The 12,136-nt window shown below is 37.6% G+C and overlaps 1 pseudogene; it reads right to left on the bottom strand.

The window, feature by feature from the left end:
• Window positions 1–928: 928 nt before the first annotated feature.
• LOC123884815 lies at window positions 929–10,773 on the bottom strand (annotated as a pseudogene).
• Window positions 10,774–12,136: the final 1,363 nt, after the last annotated feature.

The following is a 12,136-nucleotide window of genomic DNA, read 5'->3' as shown; positions in this document are numbered from 1 at the left end:
TATATGGCCAAATAAGACAAATAGACACCTCTTACATCATATCATAAATAGATAAACTAGGGAGAAAGTTGTAATGTGAGTATAATATATTTGGTTGGTAGGAATTTTACGATATTTAGGGTTTTTTTTTTCAAACTCGAAATTTAAGACTTATTTTAATATATAAAAATTAAGTCACTATACTACCTAAAAAAAAGGCGTTGATATTAGTAATTTATGATGTCCATCTTGAGTTTGTCGAATGTAATTTTTATGATGATGTTTCAGAGTTACAACTCCACGTCTAATTATTATGTAATTTCGTATTTAGACGTATGTCTTTTTATATTCCTTTTTTTTATGGAAATGAGGGTCTAAGCCCAAAAAAAAGAAAAATTACACAACAATCAACCTAGGAGTATATAACCCCATACAATCGGCAGCTAGTAAATCACTAAGGTGAGACGGACAAACTTCATATGTCAAGGTCTCATAGTCTATAGAACAACCAATGTTAGCCAAAGCATCGACACATTTATTTGCTTCTCTATAAGTGTGTGTTCAACTTCCCAATCTAGCTCCAATAATCGCCATATATGCTTCACCAACGCTCCACCCACAACACTATTGTCCATTTTTTACTCCGTCTATAAATGTATGCTGTGCATTAGTGTAACTTTAATGAAAGCATACATTTAAAGAATTTTGCACTTGTTTAGCTTTGTATCAGTTACTTGGGATCTCTGATAAATGAATTAAGGTAATGGATCATGAATGAACTTAGTACTCTATCTACTAAATAAATGTGGCACACTAACAATAACATTCAAATCGCAGAAATTTTAACTTGCTATGATTAACAAACTCTTAAAATATTGGGCCTAACTCATCCTTACAAAATCGACTTGTAAGGTGAGAATTGCCTCTTGTTTATAAACACTTAGTCAGGTCTTCTCTCAAGCAACGATAAAAATCAAACATATGTAAAAGATATTAATTTTGCCATCCTAACAAAGTATAAAATATTCATATGCAAAAATAAAAATCATGTACCAGCATTTAGTTTAACTAAGTACTTTTTAAAATAAAAACCAGTTTGCATTAGATGCAAAGAGACTTTTGCACCAAGTCTTTGAGATGGTCATTCATAAATCCAAGTAAAAATTCCTTCATAGGTCACTTTAGGCAATTTTGTGACCCTAGCCAACATCTTGAACTCCACTTTTGATCAAAGATCTCACTTGAGCACCTTTTATGTATTCTGAAAAGAAAAAAAAATTCTTAATCAGTTAACTTTAAAACCTCATATAGTAAATGAACAAACACAAAATTTAAGGCAAATGTAATTTTGTGAAATTCTCAATGTGCAGTGACTATGTAATACACACCCTAGCTGAGAAAAACCTGTAAACTTAGCACATACACATAATCAAAGGGCGCAGTAATTCCTGCTCATTGTTACCAAAACAGCCATCAAATCCAACACCGCATCCACCACCGCTCCATAATTAAGGATCCATCCGTGATCAAACATCTTCAACACTACATTACAGAGGTGTATACAAAACTTAGTCACTACTAGATGTATTAATCTCCAAACCAATCAACCCAGCCACGCTAAAATATTAGAAATTGGAAAAGTTATTTTATATAGCAGCAAGAATCCACCGGTATACAAAACATAGATGCAAACATACCTACTATCCAAGTGAGGAGTGTCAGTAACACAAATAACAACCTATATCCATATTTGGAGAAATATGAATTGTGAATAGAAAACATTTCTGAGTTGTGTCATTCCTCGTTAATGGAATAGAGACCATTTCTGTCATTCCTCCTTAGTGGAATAGAGACCATTATTCTAGTGAAATAAAATATTCAAAAATTAATTGTACATTTATTACTTAAAAAACAAAACAAACTCAGAAATTTATTTATCTAAGTATTTGCCATTGCCATACTCCCCTGTACAAATTTCACAAGTGTTGCTAACAGTTCACTGTAACAATAATTGAGACATTCTCAATGTGCCGTGACTATGTAATAATCAACCCAGCTGAGCAAAACCGGTAAATCTAGCACATACACATAATCACTAGGATGCGGTAATTCCTGCTCATTGTTACCAAAACAGCCGCCAAATCCAACGCCCCTCTGTAAATTAATCTGAAATGGAAATACCCAACACCACAAGGATCCAGACGTGATCAAACATCTTCACCACTACATACAGAGGTATAGAAAACCGGTTAGTCACTACCTTAGATGTATTAATCTCCAAAAACTAACCATGCTACAATATTAGAAATGGGAAAAGTTAATTTATACAGAAACAAGAATCCAAAGGTATACAAGACATAGATGCAAACATACCTACTATCCGAGGAGTGCGAGTAACGCAAATGACAACTTATATCCAGATTTAGTAACCAAAATAAAGGCATCTCTACATAGGTGCTGCACAATTCTAAACCATTGACACATCCTTGAAAGTTGAAACCAGTCCGAACAAATCTGCACCGTTGGCAAAAATAAAAGGCATCTAAGTTCCAAGTCTGAAACGATGAATTCGTAAAAAATAGAAATAGCAATCCTAACTAGATAGATTCAATAAATCAACAACAAAAATTAAACAAGTTTAACATATTCCAAAATATATTCAAGAACAAAGGCAAATTTAGCGTCATAAACTACTCAGTGGAGGATTTTATCATCCCAAACTGCCATTAGTTATCAAGTAAGCACAACCTTATCACTGCCTAGCGCCCTAGCTTAGACCATACCAATCTAGTTACATATGCTTCTATCTTGTCATGACTAATCAACAAGTAGACTGTATACTAACACTATATGCTACAAATAAGGACTACTAGATAAATTGTGTTCAGTAAGTCATGGAAACAAGAACAAGTGATAAATTAAAAACAGCTCTGAGGGATAAAGCTTTTCGCTCATGCAGATAATTGAATATCAAATTTATAATTGTTGAAAATGAGTTAGTAATTTGCAGCCCCTGTCAATGTAGTGTTTGAATTAGACCCACTAGATAAACCAGATAAACTTTGATTTACATATGCAAATAAAACTTCCTAAAAAAGAGTGTATATAAAAAATATAGCTAATTGTCATTCATTGAGGTACTCTATTCCAGCAAGCATAAAACACATTGCAAGCAAGTTTAACAGATTTTAAGGCTGGAGCTACAATGTTTTGATTCAAAAAGTACTCGTTGTAAGTGTTTTTTTTTAACATGTTCTAAAGCTGAAACTTCACACACAGACGCTTGAAGAGGAAATGAAAATTCACCCTTCCATTATTGTTATTTACTTGGTAGCTATATTTGACTGAGTTTATCAATCAATCTTTGAAATCGAATATAAGCAGTGGCAATGTTACACTAATAAATTTCAGAGCACAAAACCAATACACAAACATATCACATACCAGCAATTGCGAAAATAGAGGTGACCTCATCAATGACATTTTCTAAATAGTTAAGAAAGCTTCAAGTCTTTGATCTCTGCACAAACACAATAAAGAAACACAAATTCAAAAATAAATTATAATACACAATAAAAATTTACAGAACACCGTTAAATATTGCAACAATGCTACAACTAAAACTTTGATAGAGGGAGAAGAAGAATAGTGCTACAACTATGACAAATCATTTTAATTCCTTCAAAAAAATATTGTACCTCGTTAAAATCCTCTATCTAAACACACTCTAAGAGAACATATCCTCTCGATCCCCCTCAGCCATTGTCTTCGCTTCCTCCATATTGCTGAACTCTAAGAAATGGGTTGGTCTATGATCTTCGTGGTAATACTCTCTAGGTGTCCCAAGCTTCACTCCATACTTCATCCCTGATGCGTGCCTCACTCCCATGAAGTTGTAATTCCACAGACCAGTATCCGGAATCATGTAGAAACCAAGGAAGCGATCACTGAGGAGCATCTGAACCTTCTCATAATGAGTGGGAAGGTAACCATGTGGGTTGCTTCCTGTATCCTTGTTAACACGTCCCCATTCATAACCAGATGGAGTTAGTTTATATGCAGTTAAAGAACAGGAACCTGGAGTAAAACTGCAAGTCAAGATAATACATTTCTCCCCATCCCATTGTTTATTGTTCTCTAGGACCTTAGCATGTGAAGTGAGGTCCTGAGGCGACAACTGGGGAAGTTCATTTGGTTGAGTATGCATCCACCCCAAAGGCTCCAAATCATTCAAGAAATCATGTTCTGGGAGAGCTGATGGAAGATGGACTTGTTGATGAGTCCCCCATTGCGGTGGCATCACAATGCACCGGATTTCCTTGACCTGAGGATTGTCCGGAGGACTTGTACCATACAAGTACCCAGAAATCTGTGTTCGAAGATCAGATATGCATATAAACTTTTTCAAAACGTTCTTTGGCATGATATAGGTATACCCTGTTTCCTTTATATCCTCAGAATTCACATATATATGGTTTACTCGAAGGTATAAATTCGTGGTTGATATTGCTCTGACACGCCAATCAGTCTTCGAACCAAAAGCAGCTTGCTCATAGGGACTAGTGGTGGTTACTATCAGTTCTTCACCGTAAACATTTGTGGTCCTTGTCGTTACAGCTGTCACCTGATTTGCTTCATGCGCCTGTTTTTCAATCTCTGCAATCTGTTGCCGCTGTTGTGAAGGTGGGGTAATCTCAGCTCCAAGTATAATATCACGAATCTCAGACTGAGTCAAAGCTGAAGTATTCACATTGTTTTTCTTTGCATAATCAGAAAGTATAAGATCTCTTAATGCAACCTCCACCTTCATCCACTGGTCATCACTTAGTGAAGGCCAGATGTGATGAGGTTCAGTGACGATAGTTTTGTCAGGCTTCAGTAACATCTTTGCCTTTTCATTATTCAAATGAAGTGCACGCAGAATAAGAATCAGCCTGGAGAATGCAGTGTATGAGGAAATGCTCTTCAGCCAGTCATCATAAATGTTGAACAAAACCATTTGTGGTTCTGTAGCCTTCAAAATAAGATCCCCAAATTTTTCAATTTTCAAACATGCTTGGAAAGGAAGCTGCAGCTCACTTCCTTTGATAACAATATTGGGGAAATCCAGCAAGTGAACCTCCAATGGGTCCAACATTCCTTTACGAGTAACAATAACTTGCTTTGGCTGTTCTTCTACAGGCAGAGACCTTACAAGAGCTGCAACTTCTTCTGCTGTTTTCCACTTCGCCAGTTGACCGAGACGCTTCTGACCAGCCCATACACTCGTATGAATAACCTTAAGAAACAACTGCCCGGTCCTTGGATTGAAAATAAAAACGACACCATTGATGGGTTTTGTTGTAAGATTTCCTTCAAAAGTCTTATGAATTGTAACACGATACACATTAGTGTCATCAACAAACCAAGTGATTTGGTTGCTGAATATCTCTCCATAGTTTTGGGAAGATAAATATGGTTCCGTGGGCTCAGAAGAGTACAACTGCAGACCTTTCCTGATTCGTTCCCTCAAAACATACAATGCAGGATTTGACTTCATAATCTTATTCATGGCCTGCTGAAGTAGTGGCTTTGATCCAGGGAACCAGTTTCCAAATGCAGAATGCAAGTTATATGCCAAATCAATGCCAATCATAACCCCAGTAGGAGATGGGTATATAGACATATTATCTGTCGTGTAATCCATAAATTTGGCCCGAGTGTAACGCTCAATATCGTGAGAATCATAATCACCCCATCGAAGCTGGACATCAATCCAATACTTATTGCTTGCCTTCTGATCAAAAACATCCTTAGATTCAGCTACAAGACTAGGCTTTGACATTGGCCATTTGTGGGCAGCAAAGAGAAGGATGTCCGCACAAGAACTGTTCATTTTGTAACTCTTCCTAGGATGGATTGTTTCCTTCTGGACAGTTTCAATCTCCAAAGCATCCAACTCTTGATCCAAAACCTGACAGAGATCCATGACAACACTCTCATGGATCTTCTGCCACAAGTGTGCTCTAAATATCTGAATAAGAGATATCTTCAAAGTTGGAATTTTCCCGTGCATGAAAATACCAGTCAGATCTAGCTGAACTTGGAAACCAACATAAACATTAGCTCGGTTAATGGTTGGTGACCACCAAAGAGTAAATCTACGATTCGGTATCTGATTGAGACCAGATCTCTGAGCATTGGTGAGTTTCTTATACTTCATAGATTCCTCAAAACCTGATGCCTTTTCCCAAAAGAGACCTTCCCAAGTTGGAAAATATGTTCCTTTGAATAATGTATGCTCAAGAATTCCTTCCACTCCTCCAAGGGCTTGAATAACATCAGTTCGGTAATTATTCAAGTTCCACAACTTCCCATCGTGCCTCTGGTGTGTCCACCAAAAGGGGTTTTGTTTGAAAACTTGATACTGCTTGAAGTCTGCACGCACCCTCCATCCTTTATCATAAGCCAACGTGTGTCTATCCTTCTGGAACAAAGTGTTAATACGTGGTATTCCTTTGTCCCATGAGTCTTCTAAGTCCTCAAGGGTCAAGCGCCTATTTTGTGCTTGTGCTTCCTGCCTTTTTAATGCATATTCAGCCCAGACGCACTGTGAATCAATAAACTCACTTTCCCAAGGCTGTATATAGCGATAAAGATTGGGAATCAACTGGTCCTCCTCATGAGTCATCCCGCTTCTAAAATGGGTTACACCAACATCTGTCTGCTGATTGTGTCGTAGATCACTTTGTGGAATCAAAATGTGACCCATCGACAACATTCCAAGTCCTCCAATTTCCTTGGGCGAGTAGAAAATGACAGGCGGAAACCGGCTTGGCATTTTTGAGTTAAGTCCAATCTTGATACGAGTTTGAATTTTATTTTCACATTTAACAAGTAAATCCAAGAGCTCTTTAGTATGCACAGTTGCCTCTCGGAAGTATGTCATGAGTCCTATCAAAGCAGTATTCCACTTGTTGACAACTTTGGTGAATGTAGTAGAACCCGATGACATAAGAATCTGCCTCACACGATTCTCAAACATTTTTATATGTTCATCCTCAACTCTTAAGAAAGCAACAGCGGTCTTTTCCTTTGTCTGTTCATTTTGGAGATTCCAAACACCGTCTCCTGTGTTGCTGAATCCTTCTTGAATCATTCTAATTTTCGGAAGTATCCTCACTTCAAATCCACACATGCTAAAAAGCAAATTTGGATTATCTTTGCTGTAAACAGAAACAAAGCTATTTTCCCATTCCAAAGTTGTGATACTTCGAGGAAGACGATTTTTCATATCCCAAAAGATACTCCTCCCAAGATTGACGTCATGCTTCATGAGCCTCATTCTTGCATCTCTTGGCCAGCACTTCTTATTATTGTAACCCACCATGTTCTCATTGTTAGGATCAGGGTGCTCGGTGAGATATCGTTGAATGAGATCCCGAGCCTCCTCGTGAGTAAAGCGAAATAATATGTGGACTCGGTCTATGTACCGAGAATACAACCTTATTGGATGCTTGGTCTCAACTTCTGTGTCCCAATAAGTATTGAACTCGTTAGGCATCTGTGGTGAACCAGCAATCTCGCTTGCTCGAGTCAATCCAAGAAACAAAAGATCCAGTACTAGGCCATAATATTGAGCAACAAATGACGCAAATTGTAATCCACGTATTAGACCATATGAATTTGTGTGGCTCATGTCCTTATATGACAACACAACATTGTTTTTTGCGGTGACATAATCTGCAATGTTGTGGTCCAAAACTAAACGAAGAAGCCGATTTAAAATTGTCAGATCAATCTTCTCGAAAAACTTCTCGAACTTAGTCTGCAGCATTACAACACACTCACCATTGCCGGTGTCCCAAATACCTTGCAAATTGTTTATACCTTGACACCATTTGTAAACTAAAAGAGGTGGTGGCTCTAAATCTGCTGGCTTGATCCAGTTGGGAAAGAGATGACGCTTGTCGCCTTCATACCACAGATATTGATCAAGATATGCATCTGTAATTTTCTCAAGTGGCTCTATTTCGTAAACCGGAACGCAGTAGCTATATAAATCCATGAACTCTATTCCAACTTCTTTGAAGGCACGTTGGGTGAGGAGGTGTCGCTTAATTCGTGATAATGCCTCGTGTGGATTGTCATAAGCTTGTTCGATCAGCCCCAGCTCTTCTCTTTGCAGTTGATTTAATCTTGCTGTAACGCTGTAGGATTCCTTCAATCTCTCAAGTGCAAGAATAAGCAACTTTGTATCATGCTTGTATGATAGAGGTGGAAATGGAATATGGGAGAACTTCCTAGATTCCAACCAGTGGACTGTAGTTGTATAGATAGCAACAGCTTCTTCAGGAGTAACATATGGACCATCTTTCATATAATTGTGTTGGCGCTCCTGCTCTGCCTTCAGCCAAAGACGTGTCAATCTTCCATGATTCTTGCGACAAACAGTTTTATCAACAGTTGCACCTCTTCTTATACGCTCACGATTATAATGAGCAACATTTGTCCACCAATCTGCTTTTGATTTCACATACCGATGGATCATGTCCTCTACCGGAACAGGCATATCAGGAACCTTCCAAGGAATATTTGCCTTCCAGCAGCGCCAAGCTTCACTCAAATGCTGCAATATAATTTTTGCCTTATTCTGCTTTATACCTTCAGGCATGGCATCAACCACATCATGCATAACAGCAGCCCGAAGCTCTAAGTCATAATGGCTCTCAACACGCTGCTTAGTGACGGTCTTCGCCACTCCTTTAGAGTGGCGTCCCTCAAACTGTCTTGCCAGTAAATTCCCAAGCCATCGTTCAAGAAGGGGAACAATACCACGAAGAAAGAATAACCAAACCCTCCACATCGGTGCCCAAAACCCACAACCCGGTCCCTTGCCAACAGGACCCGTGTTAAAACGGTAGTAAATCAAGTGCTTCAAGTCTTTCGACATTCTTATTTGCCGCATAAGCCTATACTTGTACCTATACATACCGGTCAATTGACCAACATGAGAGAAAATATATTGGAGGCCATCCGCCAGCTGGAAAGCATCAACATTACCTAAACGGAACTGAACATTGGCATCCACCACAAGTTTCGTCAAACGAAGGACCTCACGACAGAGGTGAAAAGCATTACCAAATCATGATTTTTTACGCTCTTTTGTGGTCAAGGTTTTGACAGGTTTCAAGTTAAAATTATAATCAAGGTGAAGGTAGTTCAAATTTTTCCTTTGTATTAACAGGTTCAACATGTTGTACCCCTGCCGACAAACTTGAAGACCTGCTTCAACCCAGTCAAGTTTTGTGGTCTGGAAAAACTTTGTCGCTTGAAGTGATCTCAATAAGTGCTTCTTCTTTTGAGCCTTAGGAGGTCTATGATGCAGCTCATTCAACACAAAACACTTGAGCAACTTTTGATAACTAACGCGAACTTTAACCGGATAAGATGAAGGACAATGCTCCTTGTACCATTCTGCCACAAGAGGAATATCTTCTGCACGCCTCATGCGGCCAGACCTCATGTTAAAAGGACGAGGAGCAAACAGCAACGAGATTCCAGCAGCCGTGGTGTCAGTATAAAGCTCAACATCTTTAAGAAAAGGTTCCACACCATCTGGCAAGACCCAGTCATCATCATCGATTTCCTTCTCGTACCGCTTGTTAGCACTACTTATTGGGTGTATCAAGGGATCATAATAAAATGCAGGTAGGTCAGGATCTTCAGATTTTACGTACATAACCATAGGAGTATGGTAAACACAAAGCCTCACATTCCGAGGCCTGTTGTTATAAAGATAAGGAAAAGCAACCCTATACTCTGTCCGAAGCGGCGACCTTATAATAAGCTTGTTGATATCATTAAACTCATTCCAATCTTCCTCTCCTTTCTCCATGTCACGATACAAAGGCTCGAATTTCGGCCCACCAGGTATACAAACATTCAAAGCCTTAGCAGTAAAAAAGGACTCTTTTTCAAACAAATAGAAATAATTCCTATCACTCAGATCAGACAAAAGCTGCCCACCAAGCCGATGCAATGTTTCCATAACCGGAACCGAAAGACACCAATTTCGATAACTCGAACCATTCACAAACTTAGTTTTCATAAGTGGCTTATGATCATAAAACCAATCACAAACAGCAGAATCCTCTTCTTCATCAAGCTCGAGCTGAATCGCTTCCAACGGATCAACATCTAAAAGATTATCACCATAATCAAGTATAGGCTCTTCATCATCAAAAGGTGGAAACCTCATTCTCTTGAAATTTCTCCTATCCCTTTTCTCTCTTCTCATCATGATCCACATTGTAGCCCATTGAGCAAGATAAACAGGTTCAATCACCATAGGTGTTTCATTCACAAATGTAATAGCACCAGAAACATGATACAAAACATTCACATTACGAACTTGTTCCCATGGCATTGGCATATTCTCGAGCAGCTTGTATACAGCATGAGGTATGAATTTCAAAGCACCAAGATAAACACGCTTATCATGACGAAATTTCTTTGAAGAAACATCACCATGATCTTTGATGATTTTTCTTATATGTTCAGGTGGCATATCTTCTTTCTGAGGTTCAACGAATCCGAATTTTCGATTATCGCTGTAACGCTTCGAGTTCATCTTTTGCCACTTTCTAGCCTTTTCTTCGAGCCGTGCTTCCGTATCGGCCACCGTTGGAGACGGAGGTGGCGGAGGAACAGTAGTTCCGGCCACCGTTGACATGTTGAACGGTTATCGGAGATTGAAATTGGATTGAATGAAGAAAATTAGGGTTTAGGGTTTATGAGTGAAAGAATAGAAAGGGAACGATAGTTGAATTGAATGAGAAAATATGAGGGTATGATTTGTTATTTATAGGCGACTAATCTTGATGAAAAAGAAAAAGATTTGATTTTTTTTTTTGGTCAAGTAAAAAGATTTGATTTTTTTTTTGGTCAAGTAAAAAGATTTGATATTTATTTATCTTTTGTTGGAAGATTTGTTATCTTTTAAAAACTTTTTTTTTTTTTTGCGTTAAAAGAAAACATTATTTTTGTAAAAATGAAAATCACCGACATTGTTAATTTTTTTTTTTTATGAACTGACATTGTTAATAATTAGAGTAAATCAAATAGGCTCGACACATTTATTTGCTTCTCTATAAGTCACATGAAACTTCAACTTCCCAATCTAGCTCCAATAATCACCATATATGCTTCACCAACGCTCCACCCACAACACTATTGTCCATTTTTTATTCGGTCTATAAATGTATGCTATGCATTAGTGTAACTTTAATGAAAGCATACATTTAAAGAATTTTGCACTTGTTTAGCTTTGTATCAGTTACTTGGGATCTATGATAAATGAATTAAGGTAATGGATCATGAATGAACTTAGTACTCTATCTACTAAATAAATGTGGCACACTAACAATAACATTCAAATCACAGAAATTTTAACTTGCTACGATTAACAAACTCTTAAAATATTGGGCTTAACTCATCCTTACAAAATCGGCTTGTAAAGTGAGGATTGCCTCTTGTTTATAAACACTTAGTCAGATCATCTATCAACCAACGATGAAAATCAAACATATGTAAAAGATATTAATTTTGCCATCCTAACAAAGTATAAAATATTCCTATGCAAAAATAAAAATCATGTACCAGCATTTAGTTTAATTAAGTACTTTTTAAAATAAAAACCAGTTTGCATTAGATGCAAAGAGACTTTTGCCCCAAGTCCTTGAGATGGTCATTCATAAATCCAAGTAAAAATTCCTTCATAGGTCACTTTAGGCAATTTTGTGACCCTAGCCAACATCTTGAACTCCACTTTTGATCAAAGATCTCACTTGAGCACCTTTTATGCATTCTGAAAAGAAAAAAAAATCTTAATCAGTTAACTTTAAAACCTCATATAGTAAATGAACAAACACAAAATTTAAGGCAAATGTAATTTTGTGAAAAATAGTTTTGCATTTATAGCACTTGCCATTGATACGTAAGGAGAGGACAAGACGGAGCAGATACAAAACGCGATCCTGCTGAAGATCCTTGGACTTTAGAGTTACTGGCCTTAGGGGCAGCTTGTTTCTTCATACTCGGAGCACCTTCCGATGATAATTTAAAAGAAGACAACAATGTTTCAGAAGAGTGGTCAAAATTATAAAATTTGATTTGT

Source organism: Trifolium pratense, linkage group LG5, assembly GCF_020283565.1.
Source record: "Trifolium pratense cultivar HEN17-A07 linkage group LG5, ARS_RC_1.1, whole genome shotgun sequence".
NCBI lineage: Eukaryota > Viridiplantae > Streptophyta > Magnoliopsida > Fabales > Fabaceae > Trifolium > Trifolium pratense.
Note: the sequence above shows the minus strand (reverse complement) of the source record. Positions and strands in the feature narration are given on the sequence as shown.